This window comes from Delphinus delphis, chromosome 20 (assembly GCF_949987515.2).
Source record: "Delphinus delphis chromosome 20, mDelDel1.2, whole genome shotgun sequence".
Classification (NCBI taxonomy): Eukaryota; Metazoa; Chordata; class Mammalia; order Artiodactyla; family Delphinidae; genus Delphinus; species Delphinus delphis.
The window spans coordinates 43,866,775-43,881,705 of NC_082702.1; the positions used below are offsets into that span (position 1 = coordinate 43,866,775).

General features: G+C 43.3%; 1 protein-coding gene across 13 annotated transcripts in view; it reads left to right on the forward strand.

The window, feature by feature from the left end:
- Nucleotides 1–14,931, forward strand: part of ZFHX3 (zinc finger homeobox 3) — a 1,367,978-nt gene that overhangs the window by 1,319,260 nt on the left and 33,787 nt on the right. The window lies entirely within an intron of this gene.

Below are 14,931 nucleotides of genomic sequence, written 5' to 3' on the forward strand. Positions count from 1 at the left end.
GCGGTCACGTTTCTTTAGCACCTCCTCCCCGCTGTTGTTTTGCCCTTGATGTGATTCTTCCTCCATGGAAGGTCCAGGGCCCTGTCCCACCTGCTCCCAAGCCCCACGGAGGGGTTTGCTGTGTGGAACTGGATCAGTGTCACCCCTGAATCTCTAAGGAGTCAGCAGTGCAGGGTGGGCTTCATCCTGCATTTGGGGGCCTGGGCAGCTCTGCGTGTTCATGGTGTCCTACCTTGGCCTCAAAGGGGAGGCAGGCGGCACAGCCAGGCAGGAGGATGTCTTACCAAAAGCAGGAGAAATTGAAGAAGTCAGGAAAGGAAGTGCTATTTCTGGAAAAGCTGGTGTTGAGAGAAGGGGCGAATGACCTTCTCGCAAGATGATAGGATTTCTGTATCAAGGGAAAGAATTGCTGAGACTGAGAAGAAAAGCTTAGGTCCTTTTTGAGGAGGAGCAAAGTCTTTTTTTCCCTAACATCTTTATTGGAGAATAATTGCTTTACGATGTTGTGTTAGTTTCTGCTGTATAACAAAGTGAATCAGTTATACGTATACATATGTTCCCATATCCCCTCCCTCTTGTGTCTCCCTCCCTCCCACCCTCCCTATCCCACCCCTCTAGGCGGTCACAAAGCCCCGAGCTGATCTCCCTGTGCTATGCGGCTGCTTCCCACTAGCTCTCTGTTTTACGTTTGGTCGTGTGTATATGTCAGTGCTAGCAAGGCCATTTCTGAGAAGACTTATTGGGACAGAGAGGTCTCCCAGAAACCACCACTATAATTAGAGGAAATGATATGACAAGCAACAGAAATTATTTTATTTGGTCAACCGAATTCTTACTGCCTTCCATTATTAATATTGTAATACTTTGTTGTTGTTGTTTTTTGAGGAAATATTTACCTTCTGGAGTCCATACTGGTTGGGCCTTTGTTACTTTTCGAGGCATGACTGTTCTTAAATCATGTTCACTGTTGGCCTTTACTATTTAAACAAGATACAGAATCTTGGAGAGAGGCCAGGGGAGAGCAATGAAAATGACTGAAGGCTGAGAAATGCTGCCTCTGAGAAGACGCTGAAAGAAATTGGGGCTGTTCAGCCTAGAAAAGAGAAATTTGAGTGTAACAGCTTCTAAGTATTGGTAGGGATCCGGCCCCGCAGGTGATGTGTCGCTGTCCTGCATTTCCTGGGCATCCTGGTGGCTGAGTGACTGACGGGCACACTGGACGAATTTTACCATCTGTGCTGCTCATGGCCCCTTTTTGAACTGGGCTCTGTGGTGTCCAGAGGCCTTTGCTTGAGCTAATACTGAGGGCCATGGTGAGCTAGCTCCCTAGGAAGATCTGGAAGGTGGGACCAGTGAGTAGGGGATGGAGGTCCACGCTCGAAGGCCGTTCAGTGTGTGGGGAGGATTGTCCTGTGTTGCTTCGCATGGATCAGGATCCCAGACTTTGCTGTAATATTAAGATGGCGAGATCTAAACAGACTTTGCAGGCAGCGATGTTTAATACACATCTGCCTGGAGGAAGTGAGCTGGGGAAGAGGATTTCACAGACACGGTTTGAAGACTGAGTCACCTTCCAGGCCAATCCGTCCTTTGTTTTCACAATTTGGGTGCCTGGTTTCTTTTTCTTTTCTTTTCTTTTCTTTTATTTATTTATTTTTTGGCTGCTTTGGGTCTTCGTTGCTGCATGCGGGCTTTCTCTAGTTGTGGCGAGCGGGGTCTGCACTTCGTTGTGGTGCGCGGGCTTCTCATTGCAGTGGCTTTTCTTGTTGCGGAGCACGGGCTCTAGGCATGCGGGCTTCAGTCGTTGTGGCACACGGGTTCAGTAGTTGTGACACACGGGCTTAGCTGCTCCGTGGCATGTGGGATCTTCCCGGACCAGGGCTCGAACCCGTGTTCCCTGCACTGGCAGGCGGATTCTTAACCACTGTGCCACCAGGGAAGCCCACGGGTGCCTGGTTTCTAATCCTGCCTCTGCTATGTACTAGCTCTGTGACCTCAGTGCAGGTACCTTTCCGTGCCTCAGTCTTCTCCCGTGAGATGGGAATTAAGAACAGCCCCCACTTCCATGGCATTGCTGTGAGGGTTATTTGAATATGGGAAGCTTGGAACAGTGCCTGGCATATAGTAACTCTGTATCAGGAGGGATTTTTTGGGTTTGTTTTCAGTTTAGTTAAATAAAATGAGGAAACCTAGTGGCAGTTTCTCTTCGGGTCCTCCCATTTGAATGTAAAGCTGTTGCCAGGCAGTGTCTTTGAGACGCTGAGGGGACCGACACAGAAGGATTTCATGGGATTGTGCAGGTGGCACGTGGCGCGTGTTTCCTGCATTCTGTGTGCTGAGGACACGGAGGGAACAACAAGAGGTAGCACCGTCTGCGGAGCTCTTACTGTGTGCCAGGCTCTGTGCCGGGCACTTTGTATGTGTTACTCTAATCCTTACACCAGGTTACAGCACGCTTTGTTGGGGGTGGTTCAATTAAATCTCATTCAAAGTGTTTATAATTCAGTGGGAATGTGTCCTCACAGCACTGGCAGACATGCCGGGCAGTCAGGAGACTACATGAAGACTTAAAATGAGCACCCCCAAAATCCAGTGTCTTTAATAAGGCTCCACTTTCTCATTCAGTCATTCAGGGAACATACTTAATCTTTATCTGTACGAGAGAGAGCGGGGGAATGAATAACTCAGAGATGCATCTTGCCAGTTGCACAGTAGTAAAGGGCGAGGGGAAAATTCTTCCCTGACTTCTGCAAGCGATCGTCTTTTGACCTGAAGCATAATTTTGTCTGTATTGTTTGAGTGTGTAATGACAGCCTTTATTAAGGTACTTGGGCCGATTTGATCTTGGAATCGATTTAGGTGCCAGCAACCTCTCCTGAGCTTTCTTTGGGATCCTTAGTATTTTATAAAAACTGTCTGCGTTGGTTCCATTCACTCCCTAAATTGAGCTGTTCCTATCTGATTAAATGTGTTGGGGAGTGCTTCCTCCCGGCAAATAAATAAATAGTGATTTCACAATTTGTCCTGTTGATTAGTGGCTGCTCAGGATGCAGGTTAATAATATTTCAAATGGACCTGGATAACTGGCATTTTCTCAGCTATTGATTATGGACTTTGGGGTTTGCTGCAGGAATGGATAAGCTTTACTAAAATAGTTTGTGTTATTTATTTTTACATTGGAATGGGATTCCTGGTTTCCATTTATTTATTTATTTATTTAATTACTTACTCATTCATTCACTCATTCCTAACATTTATTTTATTCTTTTTTAAAACATCCTTATTGGAGTATAATTGCTTTACAATGGTGTGTTAGTTCCTGCTGTATAACAAAGTGAATCAGCTATATGCATACATATATCCCATATCCCCTCCCTCTTGCATCTCCCTCCCACCTTCCCTATCTCACCCCTCTAGGTGGTCACAAAGCACCGAGCTGATCTCCCTGTGCTATGCGGCTGCTTCCCACTAGCTATCTGTTTTACATTTGGTAATGTATATATGTCAATGCTACTCTCTCACTTCCTCCCAGCTTACCCTTCCCCCTCCCCGTGTCCTCAAGTCCATTCTGCACGTCTGCATCTTTATTCCTGTCCTGCCCCTCGGTTCATCAGAACCATTTTTTTTTTAGATTCCATATATATGTGTTAGCATACGGTATTTGTTCTTCTCTTTGTGACTTCCTTCACTCTGTATGGCAGACTCTAGGTCCATCCACCTCACTACAAATAACTCAATTTCATTTCTTTTTATGGCTGAGTAATATTCCATTGTATATATGTGCCACATCTTCTTTATCCATTCATCTGTCGATGGAAACTTAGGTTGCTTCCATGTCCTGGCTATTGTAAATAGAGCTGCAGTGAACATTGTGGTATATGACTCTTTTTGAATTATGGTTTTCTCAGGGTATGTGCCCAGTAGTGGGATTCCTGGGTCATATGGTAGTTCTATTTGTAGTTTTTTAAGGAACCTTCATACCATTCTCCATAGTGACTGTATCAATTTACATTCCCACCAACAGTGTAGGAGAGTTCCCTTTTCTCCACACCCTCTCCAGCATTTCTTGTTTGTAGATTTTTTTGATGATGGCCATTCTGACCAGTGTGAGATGATATCTCATTGTAGTTTTGATTTGCATTTCTCTAATGATTAATGACGTTGAGCATTCTTTCATGTGTTTGGTGGCAATCTGTATATCTTCTTTGGAGAAATGTCTATTTAGGTCTTCTGCCCATTTTTGGATTGGGTTGTTTGTTATTTTGCTATTGAGCTGCATGAGCTGCTTGTAAATTTTGGACATTAATCCTTTGTCAGTTGCTTCATTTGCAAATATTTTCTCCCATTCTGAGGGTTGTCTTTTGGTCTTGTTTATGGTTTCCTTTGCTGTGCAAAAGCTTTTAAGTTTCATTAGGTTCCATTTGTTTATTTGTATTTCCATTTCTCTAGGAGGTGGGTCAAAAAGGATCTTGCTGTCATTTGTGTCACAGAGTGTTCTGCCTATGTTTTCCTCTAAGAGTTTTATAGTGTCTGGCCTTACATTTAGGTCTTGAATCCATTTTGAGTTTATTTTTGTGTATGGTGTTAGGGAGTGTTCTGATTTCATTCTTTTACATATAGCTGTCCATCCATGCACCACTTATTGAAGAGGCTGTCTTTTCTCCATTGTATACTCTTGCCTCCTTTATCAAAGATAAGGTGACCATATGTGCATGGGTTTATCTCTGGGCTTTCTATCCTGTTCCATTGACCTATATTTCTGTTTTTGTGCCAGTACCATACTGTCTTGATGACTGTATCTTTGTAGTATAGTCTGAAGTCAGAGAGCCTGACTCCTTCAGCTCCGTTTTTCTTTCTCAAGATTGCTTTGGCTATTCGAGGTCTTTTGTGTTTCCATACAAACTGTGAAATTCTTTTGTTCTAGTTCTGTGAAAAATGCCATTGGTAGTTTGATAGGGATTGCATTGAATCTGTAGATTGCTTTGGGTAGTAGAGTCATTTTCACAGTGTTGATTCTTCCAGTCCAAGAACATGGTATATCTCTCCATCTGTTTGTATCATCTTTAATTTCTTTCATCAGTATCTTAGTTTTCTGCATACAGGTCTTTTGTTTCCTTAGGTAGGTTTATTCCTAGGTATTTTATTCTTTTTGTTGAAATGGTAAATGGGAGTGTTTCCTTAATTTCTCTTTCAGATTTTTCATCATTAGTGTATAGGAATGCAAGAGATCTCTGCATTAATTTTGTATCCTGCTACTCTACCAAATTCACTGATTAGCTCTAGTCGTTTTCTGGTAGCATCTTTAGGATTCTCCATGTTTAGTATCATGGCATCTCAGTGACAGTGTGTTACTTCTTCTTTTCCGATTTGGATTCCTTTAATTTCTTTTTCTTCTCTCATTGCTGTGGCTAAAACTTCCAAAACTATGTTGAATAATAGTGGTGAGGGTGGGCAACCTTGTCTTGTTCCTGATCTTAGAGGAAATGGTTCCAGTTTTTCATCTTCGAGAATGATGTTGGCTGTGGGTTTGTCATATATGGCCTTTATTATGTTGAGATAGGTTCCCTCTATGCCTACTTTCTGGAGAGTTTTTATCATAAATGGGTGTTAAATTTTGTCAAAAGCTTTTTCTGCATCTGTTGAGATTATCATATGGTTTTTATCTTTCAATTTGTTACTATGGTGTATCACATTGATCGATTTGCGTATATTGAAGAATCCTTGCATTCCTGGGATAAACCCCACTTGATCATGGTGTATGATCCTTTTAATGTGCTGTTGGATTCTGTTTGCTAGTATTTTGTTGAGGAGTTTTGTATCTATGTTCATCAGAGATATTGGCTTGTAGTTTTCTATTTTTGTGACATCTTTGTCTGGTTTCGGTGTCAGGGTGATGGTGGCCTCGTTGAATGAGTTTGGGAGTGTACCTCCGTCTGCTGTATTTTGGAAGAGTTTGAGAAGGATAGGTGTTAGCTCTTATCTAAATGTTTGACAGAATTTGCCTGTGAAGCCATCTGGTCCTGGGCTTTTGTTTGTTGGAAGATTTTTAATCACAGTTTCAATTTCAGTGCTTGTGATTGGTCTGTTTATATTTTCTATTTCTTCCTGGTTCAGTCTCAGAAAGTTGTGCTTTTCTAAGAATTTGTCAATTTCTTCCAGGTTGTCCATTTTATTGGCATATAGTTGCTTTTAGTAATCTCTCATGATCCTTTGTATTTCTGCAGTGTCAGTTGTTACTTCTCCTTTCTCATTTCTAATTCTATTGATTTGAGTCTTCTCCCTTTTTTTCTTGATGAGTCTGGCTAATGGTATATCCATTTTGTTTGTCTTCTCAAAGAACCAGCTTTTAGTTTTATTGATCTTTGCTATTGTTTTCTTTGTTTCTATTTCATTTATTTCTGATCTGATCTTTATGATTTCTTTTGTTCTGCTAACCTTGGGTTTTATTTTGCTCTTCTTTGTCTAATTGCTTTAGGTGTAAGTTTAGGTTGTTTATTTGAGATGTTTCTTGTTTCTTGAGGTAGGATTGTATTGCTATAACCTTCCCTCTTAGAACTGCTTTTGCTGCATCCCATAGGTTTTGGGTTGTTGTGTTTTCATTGTCATCTGTTTCTAGGTATATTTTGATTTCCTCTTTGACTTGTTCAGTGATCTCTGGGTTATTTAGTACTGTATTGTTTAGCCTCCATGTGTTTGTATTTTTTACAGTAATTTCTATCTAGTCTTATAGCATTGTGGTCGGAAAAGATACTTGATACGATTTCAATTTTCTTAAATTTACCAAGGCTTGATTTGTGACCCAAGATATGGTCTATCCTGGAGAATGTTCCATGAGCACTTGAGAAGAAAGTGTATTCTGTTGTTTTTGGATGGAATGTCCTATAAATATCAATTAAGTTCACCTTGTCTAATGTGTCACTTAAAGCTTATGTTTCCTTATTTATTTTCATTTTGCATGATCTGTCCATTGGTGAAAGTGGGGTGTTAAAGTCCCCTACTATGATCGTATTACTGTCAATTTTCCCTTTTATGGCTGTTAGCATTTGCCTTATGTATTGAGGTGCTCCTGTGTTGAGTGCATAAATATTTACCATTGTTATATCTTCTTCTTGGATTGATCCCTTGATCATTATGTAGTGTCCTTCTTTGTCTCTTGTAATAGTCTTTATTTCAAAGTCTGCTTTGTCTGATATGAAAACTGCTACTCCAACTTTCTTCTTATTTCCACATGCACGTGGAAATGCATGGTATATATTTTTCCATCCCCTCACTTTCAGTCTGTATGTGTCCCTAGGTCTGAAGTGGGTCTCCTGTAGACAGCATGTATACAAGTCTTGTTTTTGTTTTTGTATCCATTCAGCCAGTCTATGTCTTTGGGTTGGAGCATTGTAATCCATTTACATTTAAGGTAATTATCGATGTGTATGTTCCTATTACCATTTTCTTAATTGTTTTGGGTTTGTTATTGTAGGTCCTTTCCTTCTCTTGTGTTTCCTGCCTAGAGAAGTTCCTTTAGGATTTGATATAAAGCTGGTTTGCTGGTGCTGAATTCTCTTAATTTTTGCTTGTCTGTAAATTTTTTAATTTCTCCGTTGAATCTGAATGAGATCCGTGCTGGATAGAGTAATCTTGGTTGTAGGTTTTTCCCTTTCATCACTTTAAATATGTCCTGCCACTCCCTTCTGGTTTGCTGAATTTCTGCTGAAAGATCAGCTGCTAACTTTATGGGGATTCCCTTGTATGTTACTTGCTGCTTTTCCCTTGCTGCTTTTAATATTTTTTCTTAGTATTTAGTTTTTGACAGTTTGATTAATATGTGTTTTGGTGTGTTTCTCTTTGGATTTATCCTGTATGGGACTCTCTGGACTTGACTATTGCCTTTCCCATGTTAGGGAAGTTTTCAGCTATAATGTCTTCAAATACTTTCTCATTCCCTTTCTTTTTCTCTTCTTTTTCTGGGAGCCCTGTAATTCGAATGTTGGTGAGTTTAGTGTTGTCCCAGAGGCTCAGAGACTGTCCTCAATTCTTTTCATTCTTTTTTCTTTATTCTGCTCCCTGGCAGTTACTTCCACCATTTTATCTTCCGGCTCACTTATCCCTTCTTCTGCCTCAGTTATTCTGCTATTGATTCCTTCTAGAGTATTTTTAATTTCAGTTATTGTGTTGTTCTTCACTGTTTGTTTGCTGTTTAGTTCTTCTCGATCCTTGTTAAATATTTCTTGTATTTTCACCATTTTGTCCAAGATTTTGGATCATCTTTACTCTCATTACTCTGAATTCTTTTTCAGGTAGTTTGTCTATTTCATCTTCATTTATTTGGTCTTGTAGGTTTTTATCTTGCTCCTTTGTAACATATTTTTTTGTCATTTGATTTATTTTTTGATGGGTGGGGCTGTATTCCTGTTCAGTGGTTCTTTGGCCTCAGGCGTCCGGCACTGGAGTTTGTAGGCAGTTAGGTAGAGCTGGGTCTTGGTGCTGAGATGAGGACCTCTGGGAGCCCTCACTCCGATTAATATTCCCTGGGGTCTGAGGTTCTCTGTTAGTCTAGCGGTTTAGACGCGGAGCTCCCACACCCAGGAGCTCGGGCCTGACCTCCAGCCTGGGAACCAAGATCCCGCAAGCTGGTCACTGGGGATTCCTCCTGTCCCCTTAGGTGTCCGTGGTCCCCCACCGGTGCCTGGTAGGTGCCCTGGTTATCCTGATTTCCTTTGTTATGTCTGTTGGCAGTGGACCCTCTTTGGGCTTCTTTTATTTAGGAGGCAGGTCTTTTACCTTGAGTGGCAGCAAGACAAGCAGGATAGTGATTTGATGCATGAGAGAATCAATCCCATGGTCAGTGGTTGGGTCCCTGCCACACGCGGGGCAGTGGGCAGAGTTCCACTGATCACAAGTTCCTTGAGATTACAGGCCTTGCCTTCAGGGAGCGCACACCTCTACTGGGTATTTCAGGAACACCCATGGTCATCAGGCAGTATTACTATAGGTCAGTGCTGTGTTGATAAAAATGTTCTGCATCTACACTGTACAGTACAGCAGCCACTAGCCACACAGGGCTATTCAGTGCTTGACATGTAGCTAGCATCACTGAGGAGCTCAATTTTAAATTTTACTTAATTTCAGTGAATTTAAAGTTCAGTAGCCTGTGGCTAGCAGCTACCATATTGGCCAGTGCAGCTAGAGATACTCAGCAGGAGCAAAACCAACTTTGAAAGAATGTGTCTGCGGCTCTCATTGTACTTTCCAGTTATTATTCTGGCTACATCGAGCTGTAACTGCGTGCCAGATTACACCTGTCCTGCCCAGCCAACGTGCCATGAATGGTCACAGATACTGATCTCCATAGCCCTTGGGTTGGCCTGCGGAGGCCAGGGGCTGCTCCAGCCAGGGGCTGCTCCAGCCAGGGGCAAGTGCAACTTCGTCTGTTGATACTAATTAGCTATGGTTTTCTGTGTGTGCTGCCATATGAAGAAGAGTTGGGCAGCACTGCTTTATATACGATTATTTCACTTGATTCTCACCCCCAATGCCATGAAACAGATACTGGAAGGAACCACCCCCTTGTCCCCCCTCCCGCCATTTTGTAGATAAGTGAATGGAGCCTGGGAGAGCTCGAGCGAGTTGCCAAAAGACATACGAGCAGGTTCGGCTTTGCGTACTGGCTCTTCCACATGCTCTTAGGACAGAGCCCAAGCTCTTAGGAGTTCATTATACATCTCTCCAAGAATGGACTTTTTCAGTCTAATCACTTGATCCCATTTTCACCCCCATTCTGAGTGTAGAGAACAGCACCCTCCTAAAGTTGTGCAGTGGAAAACAGTAACACGACTGCCACCTGTATGTTCGAAACGAGTGGGACTGTCAGCCACGAACATGACTCGTAGTAAGGCAGCGTCATGCTCAGTCTGAAAGCAGGTTGGTGAAGTGGAAAGAACTCTCTATATTTGGAGTCAGGAAGCCCACCAGTTAGCCAATGACCTTGGCCCCTGGGAGCCTTGGAACACAGACAAGTGACACCCACCAGCCGCAGCCTGGGTTCCACGATGGGACGTGGTGGCACATGGACGAGTCCTTAGTAGACACCTCGGGTCATGTCTACTCAAGGCAAGTGTAAAGTGCTCCTGTGGGCCACCAGAGGGTGCGGAAAGGGTCTTTGATTCAAAGCCTCTTCCTTAATGCACAGCCATTTCCACCATCCAACTTTGCGGTTTTCTCTTTTAAAATGTGAAAGCGATCGCTTGTTCTCTTTTAGCAGTGTGGATTTAAAAGTGTGTGTTGTAGATTGAAGAGCCCCCAGTGTCAGCAACTGAACAATAATTAATGCAGTGATTATCCAATCAATCATTAATTGCTATAAATTAAGTGATATACAATTAATGTAATGCTTTATCACCAATAATTAGGGGAAAAAATTGAACCCTTGGCAAATAATCATAGCAAGATGGTTATTTAAATCCTGTAGCCGCCATGGTTTCTAGCCACGGAGCACTAGGCTGGGTCTAGTTAAGCTAATTTGAGACAAGATGACCTGGGGGATATTGGGATTTTAAAAAACAAACAAACAAAGATGGGGCAACACTCCAACTTAAAATGACAACATAATGCTTCAGAAATCCCTAACTGATGTCCATGTTTGTATTTTTGTAAAATTTTGGTTTGGAATTGTAGTTTGAGCACTGCTTTTCAAGGGGAATAGCTTGAAGGGATTTTATTTTATTAATTTTTTTTAAATCCATGATGCTCACCAAACACACAGCAATTAGTGCAGCGGAGCATCCCTGATCTGAATCTATGGAAGACTGCTATTAAAGGACGTCTTAATGGGCTGGCAAGGTCTGGGCAACTGTTAGGGAAAAGTGTGTTTATGGAATATGGTGCTGGCAGGCATGATTTCAATCGGGTTTGACATGTTTAACATAAATGTATAGTGTATGGCTCTTGCTGCGTATGAATAATTCCTGCAGACCCATTGCCTTTCTAATTACTGAGGTTGAAAAAAAGCAGGTCAGGAACGTCCTGGTGGAAATCTATTACCAGCCCCTCCCCCTCTTCTCCCTGTTGTTTACAGCTTTGTATAAATAGCGATGCCATTGTATGGGGAACTGAGTGCCTGAAATGTAATCTGTGGCGGTGAAAGGAAAGGGGCTGAAACAATACTTTTTTGAAAAGACTGAGTCCATAAAGACAAGACAAGGCATGTGCTGAGAGGAAGCACTCTGCACTATGAGAAGGCAGAAGCCCAGGGCTCAGGGCCCAGTCCTGCCACTGAGATAAGCCACGCGAACTTGGTCTCTGGACCTCAGTTTCACAATCTGTCAAGTGGCAGGTTTGGACTAAATGGGTTCTTGCAGTTCTGGAACTTCTTAAAAATATGATTGGAGGAGGGACAGTTGTACAGTAGTGTAGAATCTTGGAAAACATTAATTTCTAAGGTCAGAATGCTCATAGCTTGCAAGGATGTTCCTGGTCTCTGGCTGGTGGAGAGAGCGTGGGCCAGGAGCCTGGAGAGTTCCCGTGGGCCCCCTAGCCTTCTTCCGTGAAGGTTAGATAGTACCACACGGCCTTTCTTGGTGGGGCATCAGAACACTGAAGCTCTCACCTGGTCCACTGTTACTGGGCCCCATGTCACTGAGCTGTCAGAGCCCGGTGATGAGGACATCAATCTTTGGAGACTCACGAGGGTGTCTTTGAGTGGCTCTCCATGTCCCAGCCCCGTTGTTTGCTGGAAACCAGGCCATTCATTGCCTCTACGAAAATCATTTTGGCCTAATTCTGTGTCCTTTCGGACTTGGTTCCATCTCTCTACCTTACCCAAAGGTAGATGTGTCTTTGCAGTAGGGTACGTGTGAGGGAATGCTGGTAGCCTGGCCTGCTTGGCCCCTCTGTTGTTCCCGTTCTTGCCAATGGAATGCATTTTTGGTTTTACGTTTTCACACACAGATGGGAAGTGTGTGGCTAAGTCGGCTTTTCCAGAGTCCACTCGTTCCCTTCCCCCACCTCCACTCCCCACGCTCCTTTTGTTCCAGGCCACTTTCAGTATAACTTGGCTGCTTAAGTCACTGCAGGCAGAATTCTGTCTCACAATTGAAAACAAACTATCTGAACTATTTTTATGTTGAGAAGCAAAAATAGATACAGGGTATGGCATGTATCTGGACTTGCCCGAATTCCAGTAATTCAGCCATCTTGGCCTTGAGAATTTATATTTAAGTCATAAGAGACATAGGCACCACATCAGTTGAGCAAATATTTTTTTGTGCAGATATCTAATGCAGATATGGGTTATACAAAAAAAAGTAACTGGAACTCACTTTCTAGAAAGGATGTTATATGCAATCATATAACTATGGTGACAGTGTAATGAGAATTATCATCAAGGTATAGATAGGGAGCAGTGAAAATGTAGATTAAGGAGCAAATTATTTTTCATCGCTGTAGAAAATAACTTATAGATTTGCATATTATTCTTGTTACACGGCCATGTTGATCTTCTTGCTTTGTTTCAGTTTTAGCTTTTGTGCTGTTGGGGGAAGCACCTCTGTTATCAGAATCATGATCATAAGTCTAAAAAAAATACTATGGCGCCTTTCTCAGGGGATATCAGAGCACTTTTGTTAGGCTCTCACATTCTTCCTGGGTCCAACATTATCTTTATCTAGCAGCTAGAGAACTAAAACTCATCGAACTCCTAGGTGTCAGATCTGTGATCAAAGTGCAATTTGCCCTCTGGGTCAGGGATATATCCCCCCGATTAGAAAGCTGAAGAACACGTGACCTGGTAGCTTTCTCTTACTATACGAAGATTGGAGAAGACTTGAAAATCCTGTTTCTCTAGTTGTCAAACAGAATTGTCACCTCTTTATGGTCAGGGCCATGTGGCATTCATTCATCTTTGTTTGTTTTTTTAAAAGACTGGTTTTTTTAGAGCTGTTTTAGGTTTACAACGAACTTGAGAGGGAGGCGCAGGGATTTCCCGTATACCCTCTGCCCTGCTCCCCAGCCCCCGACACGCATAGCTCCCCCATTATCAACATCACCTACCGGGATGGTACTTTTTTTTTTTTTATAACCAATGATGAACCTACATTGATCCATCATAATCATCCAAAGTCCACAGTTTACCTTACGATTCACTCTTGATGTACATTCTGTGGGTTTGGACAAATGTATAATGACATAGAACCATCACTATAATATCGTACAGAGTATTTTTATTGCCCTAAAAATCTTCTGTGCTCTGCCTATGCATCTCTCCCCAACCCCACATTCATGCATTTTTGTAATCGCTAGCATCTAGTAAGTGCTTAATACTGTTTGGATGTTTCATTAGCAATCAGTTGGTAAAACAGCATAACCATAAAACACTTTAAAGTGCAAGTTATTCAACTTTCTGCTTTTTAGATATTAAACCCATGGGGTGAGTAGAATGCTTCCGCGTTGATTTACAGAAAAGGCAAATTTAGGGTGTCTTTGCGTGTCCTTGAAACCAGGCCTCTCCCCTCACTCTGTGGTTATGTGGCCGCACATGCACCTGTATTATTTCCCAGAGACACTTCTAAAAATGAAACCATAGCAACAAATGTTTGAGCTCTCGCTGTGTGCTTGACCCTGGTGGGCTTCGTGTGCCTAATCTCTCTTGCTAGCCTCCCAGAAGCCCTGTGAGTAGACGCGGTCCTCCTGCTGACAGACATGGAAGCTGAAAGTCCAGTGTAGTCAACTGAAACGCTCAAGGTCACACAGCCGGGACTTGAGCCAGGTTGTGGCAGCCCTGCAAGCCATGTGCTGTGTTCCTTAGCGGGGGGAGGGGGTGCGATGTCTCTGTGTAAAGAGAACTTGGCCAGGGAAACACAGGAGTTACGGAGGAGTGGTGCCCCCGAACTGCCTCCCGCGCCCCTTCACACACATGGGTCGTCTTGGGCCTTTGCAGGCTGTGAGCAAACACAGCCTTTGGAGCGTGGTGGTGAGAGAAATGCTGACGTAAACATTACTCGGTGTGGGGCTCCCCCTCTGTGCTTTCCAAACTCCAAGAGGAGACCTTTCCATTCTGCTTGGTACTTGAAACCTGCAGGGGAAAGTGGAGAGTCATTCCCATTTTCCAGCCCTTCCGGGGACCTGAGTGACGTTTTTCTCGCCCATTACAGATTCTCACGCTCCTGCTAACCTGCATGAGCGAAGAGCAATCCTCGGTGGGTCCTGGGGAAGAGCTGATTTGTAAGGGTGCGGAGAAGTGAAGGGCAGGGCTCTTTGTGTCTGTCACCATGCTGGACCCAGATTGCATGTTTTTATTGTCATAAGTTCCATTTGACTCTTAAAATTTCGTTAAGTATCTTATGAAGATAGGTTTGGAGTGGAGGAAACCCTGGAAGAGTACCCTTCTCGCCTGGTCTCTGGGAGCCTGTGCTGTGCGGGGCTCAGAGGCTCTGACTAACCTAATTAATACTGGAGCTGATGGATGAGCTTCTGTTAATTAACTGCAGCCTGGTCCCAGCATGACCCACATCACCTCTTGTTTTGACCTACATCTCGCACCTCTGTACTTTTTTCTGTTAATTCAAGTGTCTCTAAGGTTCTCCCTGTTCTAGCTTTTTCCAAGCCCACGGTTGTCACAGTCCTGTAATGAAGCCAGAGGGCAGAGTGATAATGCAGACCCCGAGGTGCCCGCCGACTGCGCCCCATCCTCACCGGGCACTGTGACCACAGCTGCAGATGGCATCTGTGCACAGCTCAGGGGCTCTGCAGGGGAAGACAGGACACTCTGGGGAAGCTGACAAGAGGCCACAGGCAGGCAGGCTGATTTGATACCTTGAAGTGAAGAATTGGGTCTTGGCCCCTTTGGTCCCTGGCTTCTGGGTGGCAGCCCAACGTTTAGAAGTTACGAGTACTCCGACAGCGGATGTTGGTCTAAACGAAGTGGTGGCTGGTGGCTCTGTTTTG